At 40.1% G+C, this 15,891-nt stretch overlaps 1 protein-coding gene across 4 annotated transcripts in view; it reads right to left on the bottom strand.

Moving 5' to 3' along the window:
• Cep112 (centrosomal protein 112) overlaps positions 1-15,891 on the bottom strand; it is a 722,997-nt gene that overhangs the window by 337,972 nt on the left and 369,134 nt on the right. The gene's annotated exons all lie outside the window — the stretch shown is intronic.

The raw sequence follows: 15,891 nt of genomic DNA, 5'->3' as shown, positions 1-15,891 counted from the left end.
AGATTGGACTGGCAGTGATCCTCCTGTTTTCAGCCTCCCAAGCATGGGCCGCCATGCCCAGTCTCAGTCGCCATCTCAGTGCACTCCACAGGCAGGACCAGCACAGCATGCTGGGAATCAAATCCCAGTCTGCTGAGCTATCTGACCAGCCTTCAAATTTTTCTTTAAATTCACAACAAATTTTTAACTCCTAAAACAGAGAAACATTTTTTAGAAGTCATTATAAATCAGATGTCTCAAATTAAACTCATTTACAATAATATTCTATTATGAAACTAGTGAAATGGTATTATATTTTCTACATGATATATTGCATTCAGGCACAAAACTAATAATTTTTTAAACTTTGTAGATAATTTGAAGAAATGTGGATTGCACTTATCATTACTTTTTAACTGTTTTAATTCAGTTTTCATACAGGCTTGTCTGTGGTATTCCTACTTTTTTGTTTAATATATTTATGTCTAGTACAGGTTGATGTTAAGCCCTAAACTTCCATTGTAATACTGTAATAGCTGCTAATGCAGCTGCTGCTGAAATGATGTTCACAGTGGGAGGACAGCTGTCCAAGGCAAACAGTGCTTCATACTGAACATACTCGGCACTGGAACGTAGGGGTAAAGATAATGAGAAACTGAGGACTGTGAAAAGAACCAAAAAATATTAACAAAACAAGAGAGTATCAACTGGAAGCAAACAGAGGAAAGAGTAATGTTATCCTGACCACATATTTCAGTTTAAAAGGTGTTAGTGAAGGGAAGAAAATGAAGCTTCTGACGTCATCTGGTGATACATCCTATTTTGTTGCCCTCCCCAGATGTAACTGATGACTGGAGAGAATGCTGGAGAATATTTTATAATCTCTTAATTTGAGAGTGAAATGGGATAAAGATGCATTATTCACATTTCCCTTTTCTGTCTGGATGGGAACAGGAAGATTAGTAATATGGTATAAAAAGACTTCTGGGAGAGAGGAACAAAAGCATGAAAGTGAAAAGAGGCTGATTATCTCTGAGAGAACATGGGCCTGAGAGCACCCAGAGAAAAACAAATCACTCTAACGTGGAGAGCAAATACTGCCACAGGACATTAATGAATTGCTAAAAGATAGAACACATGCCACTTAGCTATCAGCTTGACAAACAAAAGTTTTCTTAGAACTCCAACTAAATTCTGCCCTTTCAGCCCTATGATAATCTAAAACTACTGAGATGTAAACACAATAAACTATCTATATACTAAAGACAACCAGATAGAAAACGCAAGCACAAAAGCAGTTAAAGACATCCCTGTCTTTAATATCACCTCTAGCATTTGGATGATGGTGCTTGCTCATTTTGAGGGCAAGCAAAAGGAACGGAAATCAAATTCAAATTTGATTTCAAATTATGAAAACATCATATTAAGGAGAAATGAACTTAGCAAAAAAGAGAAATAAAAGAAAGAAGGAGGGCTGGGGAGATAGCTCAGTAAATTAAGCACTTGCCTGAGTTCAATCCCTGGTTCCACCATAAGAAAGAGAGGAGGAAGACAATAGGCAAGATCCATCCTTTAGGAGGTAGAAAACATGTACCTTAAACATGGGAAACAATGACTGAGTTATAGAATTCAATCAGAAAATAAGTGCAATTAGAGAATTCAAGGATAAAACAACACAACTAAGAAGCAAAATAATTGCATTACCAAATTAATCCTAAATTTAAAATAATAATTATTTGTATAAACATGGCTGAAAATCTCATCACCCAAGTAGACAAAGTCTACTTGAGAAAAGTCATAGACCCATGAAGAGACAAAGAGAAAGCAGTAGAAAAAAGTAGAGAGAGAAAAATCTATGTATGTACAGATCTCAAAAATCTTCCCTACAAAGAGTGAAGAAGGCCGGTGAGATAGCTCAGCAAAGTAAGTGTCTGCTTAGGCAACAATGGGGACCAGGGTTCAATCCCTGGCACCACATGCAGGGGGCCAGCCCCAGCCTCAGGCACACTGATCCGGCCACAGAGACTGGACGTAGTGGCACATGCCTGTAATCCCAGTGCTGGGGAGGCTGAAAACAGGAAGATCACTATGAGTCTCAGCTGCACAAAGACCCTGTACCAAATACAAAAAAAAAAAAAAAAAAAAAAAGAGTGAAGAACAGAATGTCTATAAAAAAAGACACACTGAATGCCCAGGAAAATTAGTTATAATTAAGAGACAGAGAATAGCTCAAAAGAATTATAACTTAATTCAAACATGGAAAAATTCAGAGACAAACTATTCTCAAAAAGTAATTGACAATTCAAGAGATGACTAGGGAAGTTAAGCACAATGTGAAGTGTCAAAAAAACCATAGGACAATGTATACAAAGCTGCCTCAGGCAAAGAAAGGCTGAACAGAGAATTTTACGCTCTGGCAAGCTACCCTTTAAAAATAAGAGAACATAGTCAGGAGCAGTGGTGCACACCTGAAATCCCAGCACTCGGGAGGCTGAAGCAGGAGGATTCTTGGGAATTTGAGACCAGCCTGGGCTATAAAGTGAGCTGAAAGGCCAGCCTCAGCTGCATGCAAAGACCCTGGCTCAAAAAGTAAAAGAAAAAAAAAAGGGCACACAGTGGTTCACAAGTACACACAAATGCAGTGAAATACAACTATAAGCTCTTCTTAAGAAAGCTACCTATGATACAATCTCAGCAGTCAATAGATCAAGACAGAACTTGGCTATAAAGTTGTGCTAAAAATTCTGGTGGTAAGCACATAACTGACTGAAACAAAAACCTACAAACCTACATCTGTGTAACACAATGACAAGAGAGCAGAAAGTCAATGCTGTAGGCCTCAGTGATGTACAAATAATACTCTAATGGACAAAACAGAGGCAGAGGTAGATAGGCGTGAGCTAAAATAATAATGATTTATATAAACATGGCTGAAAATCTCATCACCAAGTAGATAGAGGCTTGCAAAAAATCAGTCAGGCCCAAGGAAGAAACAAAGAGAAAGCAATAGAAAAAGAAACGTGAATTTTAGTTTTTATAATAGGGGTAACAAATACTCTCACAATTTAAACCATAAAACAGATTTTAAAAACGCCTCCAAATTCAATGTATTTTTAATTCTTATTTCTTAATATTCTAATAAACAATTTCTTACATAAAGAAATATTTTTCTAAACTGTAGAAATCTTTCAGTTTCTATTTCTTCAACTAATTTCAAAGAAAATTAAATCTAACATTTTAATAAAAATGGCTAATGTAGCATAGTCCTGTTTCTAACATACTTATTCTCTATATCTACATATCCTTCTGTATATTAATCTCATGAAATTTTGGTTATGATACTCATGTAAGATTAACAGTCATTTCTGGAAGGTACAATTTGGTAGAATGTTTGCTTTCTTCTTTGTGTACAGATAGTTACCATATCAAAGGACAAGCACTCCCTTTGAAGCAATATTTACTGGTGTTGCTACAGGGCCTTTAACAAGGATGCGGCCTCCCTTCAAACAAATGAGCCCTGGGTGTGTGAATTGATTTAGATCTGGAAACCTGGTGAAGGACCGTGATTTTCCCACTGAAGTGGAAAGCTATCTGAAGCATAATAAACAGCTCTGGGCTTTTTCTTGATCTGCAGCACCCAAGTAGCACTCTCATCAACTCTTACCTACATTATCTGTCACAACACCATATTATAGTCATTATCACCACACAGCCCTTGCGGGCAAGACACCCTCATTGCCATTCTAACTGCTGCCATGAGAGTGGTCATCTGTGCCTTTCTTCAGATGGGAACGTCCCATGTCCATGTCGTGTCTGCTCTCTTGGGACTCCCAACCTTCTGAGAGTGGGCGGTCCAGTTCCCTAGCAGCACCTTCCTGCTGGCCATGCAATACGGAGGGAGCTACAGCTGCTCAGTAGCATGAGGATGCCGAGCCACCAGTGTGCCCCTCCGCACCCTAATAATAAAGTAGCATCCTCTAGTGCTTCCCGTGGGTGAGTTCTGGGGCTTAAAGTAACAAGACCACTTTCATATTCTCTTTTTCCTGATACCGTTGACTCTTCCTTGGCACTATGCCAAGGCAGGTCTGTATGGCCACTTCAGAATAATATGAGAACAGTGGCAGTGAGGACAACTTTGGAAAGTCACAAATTACTATAAATGTGCTACAATTTTTAAAAAGATAGATGAAGGACAGTTCACACACCTTGAATTTTTTTTTTTCCTGTATTTAGGGAAGAGTCTACAGGGTGTTCAGGGTCTCATTACTAGATCAGACTTGTAGTGATCTGCCTGTTTACAGCCTCCCAAGAGCTGGGATTACAGGCATGTGCCACCATGCCCAGTCTCAATTGCCCTCTCAGTGCACAAATAAGAAAATCTGATTTTCTTACCAGCCCATAGTACAGGGCTGGCATGGCAGGCCTGGGGATTGAACCCCTGACCCCTGTGCCTGCTTGCAGGTGCTTTAATCTGCTGAGCTATTTGGCTGGCCGAAACATCTTGAATTCTATCAAAATTTATATTGCTTCAGACTAATAGTTCAAGAGACATTAGGCCTTAAACTATTGGCCATATAAGTCTTACCAGATAACTCTTCAATATTATCCCACATTCTAATCAAGGGCTTGCTATGGAAAGCTTTTGTTTCTTGTTTGTGAAATTTAGTGCTGCTTTTAGATAATTAAGATTTGGGGCAATAAGAGCCACACTGAGAAACAGGTACATGAGGCTCTAGTACTTTCCTTTTTTTTATTTAGTTTTTGAAATTTAATTGAGAAACAAATATGAATGAGACAGTTTCAAAGCTGATTAGTGGGACAGTTTTGATAATCAATACACTGTACACTGTTATCTTCTTAGTGGTTATCCATAGTACAAGAAGCAGACAGGGTATCAATGAGAATCTTGTATGCATCTGAGCAATTTACATTCAAAAAATAGAACACTGGAAATGTCAAATAAGTTATAAACTCCAGAGCTCCAGAAACTCAGGTGCACTAAGACAAGGTCTACTGCAAAGTTAGGTCAGTTTCAAGAGACCGCTCTTATATCCTTACAAAAGATTTTGGAAACTTTTTGAAAATTTCAGTTATATGATATACAGTAAAAGGTGCTATTGGACACTGGTTAAATGAGAAATAAACACTATATCCTTTACGGATGAACTAGCATATATACAATCTTCTCTGGGCCTTTGGAGTCATGATAAGAGTACATTTACCACAGAATATACCACAACATGGTCTGATTTTCTTACCAACATCTTAATAGAAACAGGCATAAAAAAGAAAAGCAGGTGGTGTATCAGGAGCAGAAGCATAATATCATCTCTGAGCAGCTGTGTGGCTCCAGGATTCAATGTTTGATAAACGAGAAAGAGACATAAGATGTGTCAATCAATAGGTCAGTAAGCCACGTAAGTTGTTTACTCAAAAGTTTAATACTGCTGCAGTAACTGCTAGTAGAGATGACACAGGGGTCTACAAACATACACGACTTCCTTCCTTTTTCTTTCTAATCAACCAGCAATCACCAGAGACAAATCCTGCAGAAGCTCCTGAAGCTCAGGATACACTGATAACTACAGGCAGGAAGCACGGCACTGATTACCAAGCTGAGAGGCAAGCAAGCGCAGGAAGTAAGCACTACCATCTGTGGGCGTCTTTCCCAGTTAACACTTCAAAATATGCATGAGGCACCTGCAGGTAATGAGTGACAATAATTACTCTGAGCTTTAAAAGCTTTCCAAAAAATTAGCTATTATGTTCTCTGTCTTTTTATCTGGCAGATCTTGGGCAACATTCAGAAAGGCCTCGTACTGTCAAAAGCATCTTCTTTTCTTTAAGGCCTTAATAATGGTCAACTGAAGTCATACAAATTAAGACACTTAAAAATTCACCTGTATAAAGTTCACATTTCTAGGAAAAAATACCTTAACTATATTTTATTTAATGTCTCTTTCACTAAAATGTTGTTGATAAAATATGCATTTGCCCTAACCTAGTACATCACTGCTTTTCAATGAATTTGAAATATAACAACCACCTCAATTTGCTGGCTAGTGTGGGACTTCGACAGACAGGTCAACCTGCTCACAGGCCCCTCCCTCACCTAGCACAGCAGTAGTTAAATCATCACTCATTATTTTGAATGGAGCAATGTGGCATCTAGGAACAATCAAGAAATAAAACCACAAGCAGTCAGAAGAGCTCTTCCTAATCTTCCTCAGCACCAAATTCACTTGCCTCCTTCACAGTCCCTGCCTGTCCTCTTGTGCAAATGGCTGGCTGGCTTTGGGGGCAGTGCAGACATGGGCTTCCCCCTGAGCAGCGGCTGCCCAGCCAGCCCTCTTGCCAAGTGAGGCAGGCTGCTTTCAGCGCCGGCGCTGTTCGAGTGCTATCCATCAGCACCATCAGCACCTTCCGCTCCTTAGGCTCATGCTCACTAGAAAGCATGTGTTCTACTGTAGCTGCCCTTTAAAATCTTTCCCTTGGACCCATCCAACACCCCGTTCTCTGCTCCTCTTTCATTTAACATTTCCTCTAATGTCTTGCTCAGACTCATTCTCTCTCCATCTATATCAATCAGGCTTTCATTCCCATACTCTACTGAAACTTCTCCCGGTGGCTAAAGACCACCTTGCCAAATCTAGTAGCAAGATCTCAGTCCCTGCCTACCACCCCTTCCTAGTAACACCTGAAAAAAACAGTTACTTCCTCCCACCTAAAATACCTAATGTATGTGGCTCACACTTAAGTTTTTCCCTCCCCCTCCCCAGCTGCTCCTTCTCAGTCTCCTTTATTGCCTCTTCCTCATCTTTGCCATCTCTAACTGTCAGTGGGCCCCAGGGCTCACTGCTGCGACTTCCCGTCTTGACTATTCATGTCTCAGTGTCAGTCGCCACCACTTTCCTGACTGCTCATCTGGAAAGCTTCTAAGTCACATGTGAGCTCCTTCGTGGCCTCTCATTCCCTTTCACTTCCACTGACAAGGTCTGCTACAAACTCTGTTCCAGTCTGGCCACCTGCAATCACCGCACACCTTCTAGCTTAGTCCTAGCGCCAGCCGCGTCTCCAAACGAACTTCCTGGTGCCTTTCCTGCCTCCCCTACAACGATGCTGCACACAGCACAGACAGGTCTGTTAGACACAAACCATACCTTGCTAACATGCTCCCCTGGATTCTAGTCACACTGGGAATGAGACTCACATCTGACACCGAAGTCAGCACCCCTGCTATGATCTGCCCTCCACCCTCCTGCCTGCTCACTAGCTCCCGCCCCTCAGTCCCCCCAGCTGTGGTCCTTGCTCCCCGCTCTGCCCGCAATACCCCTGGGTTTTGCATGTTTTCCTCCTTCTCTTCCGTGAGACCTTTATTAACACACTGAGCTTTAGTAGAGCTCCCCATGGACAACTTATCTAAAACAACACTGTATCTAAAATGATAACTTCATGTAAAACTGACCTGTGCATTAGCCTGCTTTATTTTTCTGCATAGCAATTATCATCTCACCTTAGAGTTTGATAGAAAGCTTGTTTACTAACACATATATCCTAAGCAACTGGAACAACGTTTGGCACAAAGAAGATGCTCTATAAACACATGTAAATAAAGAAGGCAGTATTTCCCCTGCTGTATTTTTAGTGTATCTAGGCAATGGGAATAATGAGTTAGCCATACTGCTATCCTGGAAAAAAAAATAAATGAAGTATCTCTAAAACTAAACAAATACACTTGCTACTACTGTTCCAAAACAAGCAGCATTCATCTATGCCCCCTTGTGCCCACTTTAGATGAAAAAACCTCAGGGAAAAATAAAAAGGAAAAGCATGCCCTGCTTCAACTGTCTTGAAATAGGCCTCGGTGCCTGTTCTATGACTCCTGGTTCCAAACACCAGGCCTGGACCCACGATTCAAATGCTGTAGCTTCAGTATGTGGGGCTCTAGCCCTGGCTACCTCACCATCAGGAAGTACTTAGTCTGTCACCTGTAAGACCAATGTGTGACTTGTAGCCATACTGCATTCCTGAGTTATGTGGTTGTTAAAAGAAACAATTTGACAGCATTATTAGGTCAAGGATTACATTAGTGTTGATCATCAACGTGGACCAGCATGGCTGATACTGAGTTGGGGTCTCGAAATTGTTTAATACAGTGAAGGTTGTTTTTTGGTGGAACCGGGGATTGAACTCAGACCCTTGCACTTGCTAGGGAAGTGCTTATTCCACTGAGCCATCTCCCCAGCCCCGAAATTATTTAATACAAATTAAAAAAGAAAATCCAAGCAAAAGAAAACTTTTAACAAGTATATAATAAGGCTAAAAAGAACAAGAAAGAATAAAAGCCACATACTGTATTTTAATAAGTTATACATGCATAGAAATCAATAAAATATATGAAAATGCATTTTAAAGAGATTTTATGGAGACCCACAAATCCAGAGTCAGTAACCACAGCTGGGGACTCCATATGAGGAGAAACACTCTCACAAAGTTTCTGTGGTCACATTGGTCTTGGTAGCCCCACAGTAACTGCCAGCAATTCCCACTTTCACAGCCCTCCTGGCCCTGGATTCCGCAGCCATGGGACCTGAGCTTGCCTCTTATCTCACTGGGCGAAGCCTCCAGTGACAGGCCAGTCCTTATGCGCTTCCGCTTCTGTGTCTCTCCTGCCCCAGTCCTCTCCCTGCCTTCCTCCCCAGCCAGTGCGTGCACTGTGCCGAGGGCCCTGCCTACGGATCTCCACCTTCCTGAGAGCCCACGCAAGGGTGCCCTATCTCTTCTCTCTAGTTTTCTCCTGTCTCCTATTGCAGTATACCCAACAACCTATAAAAAGACACTCTTTACAAAGGATTAGGAATCCAAGGCTGTTGGCCCTTTAAATAGCCCGACTGATCTTAAAATTTCTCACTTACTTATCTTGTATAATTGCTGTTTTGTCTCTGCCACAGTCTGTGTTACTACAATATTTTGTTTCAAATAATGGCAGCTTTTAAAGGTTGGCCCTTAAGTGTCTTTTACAACTGCTGGGAGTAAACACCATTTCTTTCTGGAGAACACCTCTTGTTTATCTGCTGAACTACGTTTCTCTTTAAAGGCTTTGTAGTGAAAAGAGAAGATATAAAGTATAAGATTACAGAATGACATGATGGGATTGCCAGAAAAAATTTCCATAGTTCAGGAAATCCTGGTATGCCTGGTTAGTTGTTTGCTTCCAACAGGAGTGAGGTTTGTGAGAAGACAATTAGAATTGTCTTTTTGTTCCAATTGGTTATTCAGGAAAGGAACAGGAAATTGTGATGAAAGCCTGGGTTGTGCAGGATGTTTGTGTATTTATCCCATGCGTTTGATGTTTTTCTTTCCACGTCTGCATGCTTCACGGCTGCATTTTGGCTAAGGTATTCCAAAATACCACTTTGATTATTTTCACTTCATTAAAGTTCCTGGTACAATGCTTTCTAATAGGAAGGACTCAAAAATTAAACTGGAAGAAGAAACTGAGGTCCAGAAGAAACAGGCCGTTCCCACATGGCCTCTGCAAGCTGGGAGTTTCTTTAAAATGTACTATTTTATCTTTAAAATTCCCAAGAGCTTTGCATTTCACAAAATAGGAAAGTCTGTGTTTGCTTTAATATGATTATTACCTCAGTATTAAAACTACTTGCTTTCTCACAAAACAGTCCCGTGAATCCAGCACTCGAGAAAGTCCGTATGTGGCCTCAGTTTGCTCCCTTTCTTAGCCCTGAGGGACAGAAGTAAGGGCTATGGTGAGCAACATCTAGATCCCTTCCTGGTAGAAATACTGTATTCATATTTACAATTAGATAAAGGTAAGCTATAACAGAAAAACTGTCACACTCTATTTGAACAGCAACCATGAAAGTAGGTAGAAGCCTTCACATGCAGAAATCCAGCTAATCCAGTACTTAAGAAAAGAATCAGTGGTAGAATCAGAGAAGCTCTCTGTCTGTCTGTCTGTCTGTCTGTCTGTCTGTCTGTCTATATCTCTCCGTCTCTGTCTCTCTGTCTCTGTGTCTGTGTCTCTGTCTCTCTCTCTCCCCCTCCCTTCCTCCCTTGTCTCTTCCCCACCCTATCAAGGGAGGGGCTTAGAATTTAACCAGTTAATGAGCAGCAAGGTGAAGAACTATGGAAGAGGCCTTAGAGATGGGACAGATGGCCTGACAAAGTAGCACCCAACCACACACCTTGACAGGTAGTTTAGCAAGTAAGTCAAGAAACTTAATTTTCTCACGAGGCAAATAGTTCTTTAGCAAAGAACTATATTAAGTAGTTAAAAAAACATTCCTCACAGTACTGTGCATATACTTTTGTCCCAGGATTCCATGGGAGTACAGACTAATGGCTCAGGCTCAGCATCTGACTACCACTTTCAGTAAGTGGCGGACTACAGACCAGTTACTTAACTGGATGTGCTTCAGTTTCCACACCTGCAAGCTGGGAATAATAAATAGTGGTACACACCTCACAAAAGTGTCACTAAGTGTCATGAAGATGGAAAGGAACTGACATAATCCATGTGGAGCATGGATTTCTTTATCCATGTAGAGCAGTGTTGCGGTTTTTGTCTGGATGTCTTCCTAGAGTCTCACAGAGCCATACATAGGGTTTTTTAGAGTTGGCTGGATCCAGAGAATGTGATTCTGGGATAAGTCCCTGGTGTGATGGCAGCATAAGGGCTGAGTGTGACCCACTCTGGCAGTGAGCAGCCTGGCTAAAGTAGGTGGGACAGAAACAGGCTTGCTGCAGCTCTCGCTGCCATCTGCCTACCAGGAACTGGTTCGTTCCCTTCTGTGATGCCCCTCTGCTATGCCACCCTGCATTGGAGTCAGCCAGCTGTGACTAGAAACCTCTACAAACTGAGCTACATAAATCTTCCCACCTCTACTTAAGAGTGCTGGGCATTTCATCTCAGCAATGAAAAAGGCAACGAAGACAAACAGCATGACCCAGAGGAGGTGCCGGAAACTTGCGCTATCAAGATCATTGTGAATCGTTAATCTACACTTCTTTCTACAAAGTAGCCTCTTCTTTAAATAGTTCCAGATTTTTCCATCTTCTGGAAATTCTCCACTGGATATACTTGAGTGTATTCATGTCCTCTTACACTATAAGGACCAGAAATTACACATATTTTCTGTGACTTGAGAGCTAAACAAGACTAGGGCCATTCTTCTCACCGCATACATTCACTTGTCCCATGCACTGTCCTCTTGCACTCCACTTATCTCAGTGTTTTTCCATCAACCTTGCTCCTACTCCCCATATTTTTGCAGCTGATTTGCCAAACTAAAGCAGGACATTTTATGTTCATTACCCATGAATACAACCTCCTTAATTCCAGCCTGCATCTGAAGCCTCAAAAAACCGATTTTCTTATTACACATATTGACTACCCCTCTAAACTCTGAACATCAGAAACCTTCTAAATCATCACCCATGACAGCCAGACACTTAAAAATAATCTTAATTCAGATAGAGTCATTCTGAGATGGCCTTTTGAGCTGTCACTTTGCTATAGAACGGTACTGATATCCAAGTCCTATTTTGCCATACTGCCTTCACAGAGAATCTGGTCAGGTGGCTCAGTGCAGAACATATACCCCACATCTACCTCTCATTCTTTATCTACCAGCTTGGGTAGCCTGCTCAAAGAAGGAAATGAAATTAGTTTAGTAGATTCGCTTTTTAGCATACACATTCTGACTTATAGAGCTACTACTCTACACCTATCATTTCTCATAATAAATGTTTACAATAAAAATTTAACAGATTTAAAGTAGTCAGGTGGCACACTGTCCTAATTTATCTTCTTTTCTGCTGAAAACAACCAATGAGCAGTTTAAGTATTTCCATGTGGATAAATAATCTCCTGTAAGATCCCAGCCTACATTGCTGCCTTCCCTTTCCTCAGCGAGGTATATCCTGGATTTTCATTCTCAGCTCTGACTCTAATGAACAGGTCTATGAATACAGGAGGAATGAAAGCGGGTCAAATCCACACCATGCTCAGATAGCCTGGGCTCTCGTTATGCTCCTATTATAATCTACTTTTGTCTTGCATGTCTCTGTCATGGAGAGAAAATGCAGGTGGACTGATGCAATGGTACATGGATTCCACTAATGGCATCTGTTCTCTGATGATTCATCAATTACTCCTTTTGTTCAATATTTTTGACAAATAAAATACAAAGACCAAAGAGCTATACTCTTAAAGTCTACCATTCTGAGATAAGCCTTTGAAACTTCACATTTCCAAATAAATTTATGTGAACATATCTTTACAACAAAAACTGATATTTTCACAGCATGAAAGTAAAGATTTACCTATGATTGTGCCATCTAAGAATAACTAACATCATTATCCTTCCTAATTTTTGAAGTTAAAGATAACTGGGCCTGACAAGGTAAACACTATTTTATGAGTTGGAAAATGCTACTAGTCCTTTCCAAAAGGGCTTCATTAGTTTATAATTCCACAAGTAATACATAAAAGTACCAATTTAACTAAACTTTTGCCAACCTTAGATGGTACATCAATTTAAATTCTATTTTGCATTGTTACTAGCACCAACACTGAGGATGTTTCTACATGTTTACTTATTCACTTAATTTCTTGCCTGTTTCTTTCTTTGCCAGGTCATTTGCTGAGATATTAACGATTTTCTTCTGCTTCATGGTACTTATTTATCATCTAATTATTTGCATTTATTATAAATTTACTAATTTAATAAAGGCAGTAACTACTTGCCTAACATATTTGGTACAAATATAATTTCTTCATTTTTACTTAGTAAAATATGTTCCAGTTTTCTCTGGTGGTTTTCCATATTATGTCCAACCTTGAAAAGACAGAGTTATGCTAGAACTACCAAAACATAAACACAGATCGGCTTTGTGCTTATCCCAGCTTGAAGAGCTAAGTATGAAGTTGGTGGCAACATTTAGTTACACATTTGTCATCTGCAAGACTGTCATGAAAATAGAAATACCAGCTTGAAGACTCTCATCAAAAACTTCTCAAGTCCTATGCTTACCACACACCACGGTGTTCCCTGTTTAGTGTTTGGTTAAAGAGCTTACATTTTGTTTTTCTCTCTTCTTCATAATTTACTTAGAGGAGCTGACATTCTTTCCACTGAGGCTTCTTTTTTCCCCCATAATTTTATTGAGAAACAAATAGCAATGAGACAGTTTCAAACCAAATTCATAGGACAGTTTCAATAATTAACACATTGCATACATTCTTCCTAGTGGTTAACTGCTGTACAAGATGTGGACATGATATCCTATTTACAAACACTATTAGAAGAAATCCCTCTATTCATTAAGAGAATGTAACTATATATCTATCCTAACCACTTTGAATACACAGATACAAAATGGACATTCATCTGTATCCCCTTTTTTTGTTTAGTTCTGTTATTTGAATCTTATAGGTGTGTTAACTCAGCAAAATATTCTAAAAGAGTCCAGTAGTCAATAATAGTATTGAGTCTTCTGCTTCACTGGCAATGTCAGAAATTGTTGACCTGAGTCCCCTACAGCTCAACATACCACCATGGCTTTACTTCTTACACTTCATTTTTATACTTTTCTGCTGGATGGTTAAGACCAAAATAAAGCAAGACCTATGCAACAAGAGTTGTAGCTTTTGGGTCTGAGAAGGTCAGTGAAATGCCCTCAGGATTTATCCTGAGATCCTGTACCTCAGATTGTAGAACCTTTGTCAATGTCGCCCTGTGGATGAGTTACGGCCATTGTTTGGCCAATGTGCTCTCTGTGAAAGCCTGAGAGAATGTTTTCTCTCCATGTGACTCTCCTTAGGCACACTCTACATCATCGATCACTTTCCACTTTGGCCCCATAATCTACTTGATCAGAAAATTTGGGATACTACTGAGTTACGTGACATTACAGTACAAGTTCTTATATGCCCTGAGTCTTAATTGACCTTGGAAGGCTAGGGCCAAAATGTTGGCTTTCCTTGTGGCCCTCCCTTTTCTCTAATTTTGGTCTGCAAACTTAGGTTGTTAACCATCCAGAAGACAAGCTTATTGTTATTACCATATAACCTAGACTGTTAAGCTTAACCTCACTATCTATCTGAATATCAAACATCTTAGGCATAACATGGAACAGGTATTTTTCATCAAGTATTGATATGTTGAATTTTAAGTCGCACTGAAGATGGCAATTTATAATAGTAGGTTCATGCTTGGAGTGCCTGTCATTCTGGTCTTCTGAATACCGGCTGTTTGTCATGACATGCCAGGTGCTGCTGTGCTGTCACTTGGGTAGATGACTGTTCAAAAAGAAGGGGGTGGTGAATGAAGGCAGGAGACAGGAAAAAGAATATTGTGGGACTGTCCTGCTTCAAGGTTGTATATGGTTAGATTTTTGGACTTACATGTAAACATAAGAAGTATATAATTTTTTATGCCTATTTTTAAAATATATTCTAATTTTTAAATGTTTTTTCATCATATTCTGTAGGGACTTAAAGTTCAACATATCCACTGGGGCTTCCAATACTGCTTTTAATCTTGAAATGATGTCAAGCATACGCTGTCACCATGGCACAGAGTAAGTCACGCCCTTGCCATTCCCTCTTGTGCCTATGTAAGAGCAGTTCTCCATTGTTTTCTTATCCCTTCACTCTCCAAACCCCGGCTCCACCCACTCACCTGATTCTCTATACCTGATTTTTAAAGCTATTTTCCCAAGCAACCTCTTTCATTATTAAAGTTACAGAAAACATTCTTCACAGCTTTTAAAAATATATTTCAGTATAATTATATATTACTAGATTGGAAAGTATTAGAATGATTTTCAATTACTACCATCTATTAATCAAAAGTTAACTACTTCATTCTTCCATTACACCATTTTTCTTTAAGAACCTAATAAAATAACTCCATTGCTCTGGCTTTTTCAGCTAAAACATCTGAAGATACCCATGTTCTGGCAGCTCTGAAGTGCTAATGAACATCATAGCAGTGCTATTACTGTTAGCAACAGCCTCCTCTGGTGCTGCCCCAAGGTCACGTGGCACTGAACGCGCACGCTGCACGGGCTCTGGCTTACGGCTGCGCACCTGCTGCCTGTGAGATCCGAGCAGGACTGTTGGGATCGGGCCAAGAGATGGGCCACCGCGCGAGCTTTTTACCTCATAACTGTTTTGTCATTATACCATCCTCACAAAAGCAATGCAGGCAGATATTTTTATCAGCATTTTAAGATCGAAACAACAACCCTAAGGATATTGATCAGATCGTACTTGATTTTTGAGGCACTAATTGCTATCAATTAGTAAAGGATATAAAATTCAGTGATCATAAGGGAGTAATTAATTTTTATATACTACCTGCTTACTGGGGCTTTAAATGTAACTTAAACATTGCTTATTTTAAGATTTCAAAGGTTCCCATACCAGCTTTACAAAAGTAATTAAGCTAATTAATCTTTTTCTAGATGTTAAGGAAACAAATTAGATAAGAATTAATAGTCACTTAAATATTCTGGGAATAAACAGCACTATATGAAAAAAATTAAAGAATTTAAAAATTTAATTGAATAAGAGGCAAAGCACTGGGGACAAAATTTCTCCACAGCTGAACCCTTTCTGCCTACACTCTGATTCACTTGGTCTTTACTGTCATTTTTTGTTCCTTACACATGCCAGCATGCACTCTTCTCGGGTCCTTGGATTTGCCTTTCTCTGGGACTGGAATACTGTTCCTCTGGAGTTGCAGTACTGCTCTTTCTTGAATTTTGACACTGTCGGTGCCAAGGCCTCAGCTTCCTGGAGTGCCCACCCAATGCCTGCAATCCCCTCCCCACACACCCTCCCTGTGGCAGGCTCCGGCCCACCCAATGCCTACAATCCACTCC

Source organism: Octodon degus, unplaced genomic scaffold, assembly GCF_000260255.1.
Source record: "Octodon degus isolate 3935 unplaced genomic scaffold, OctDeg1.0 scaffold00033, whole genome shotgun sequence".
NCBI classification, from domain to species: domain Eukaryota; kingdom Metazoa; phylum Chordata; class Mammalia; order Rodentia; family Octodontidae; genus Octodon; species Octodon degus.
The sequence above is the reverse complement of the archived record's forward strand: the minus strand, read 5'-3'. Positions and strand labels throughout refer to the sequence as shown.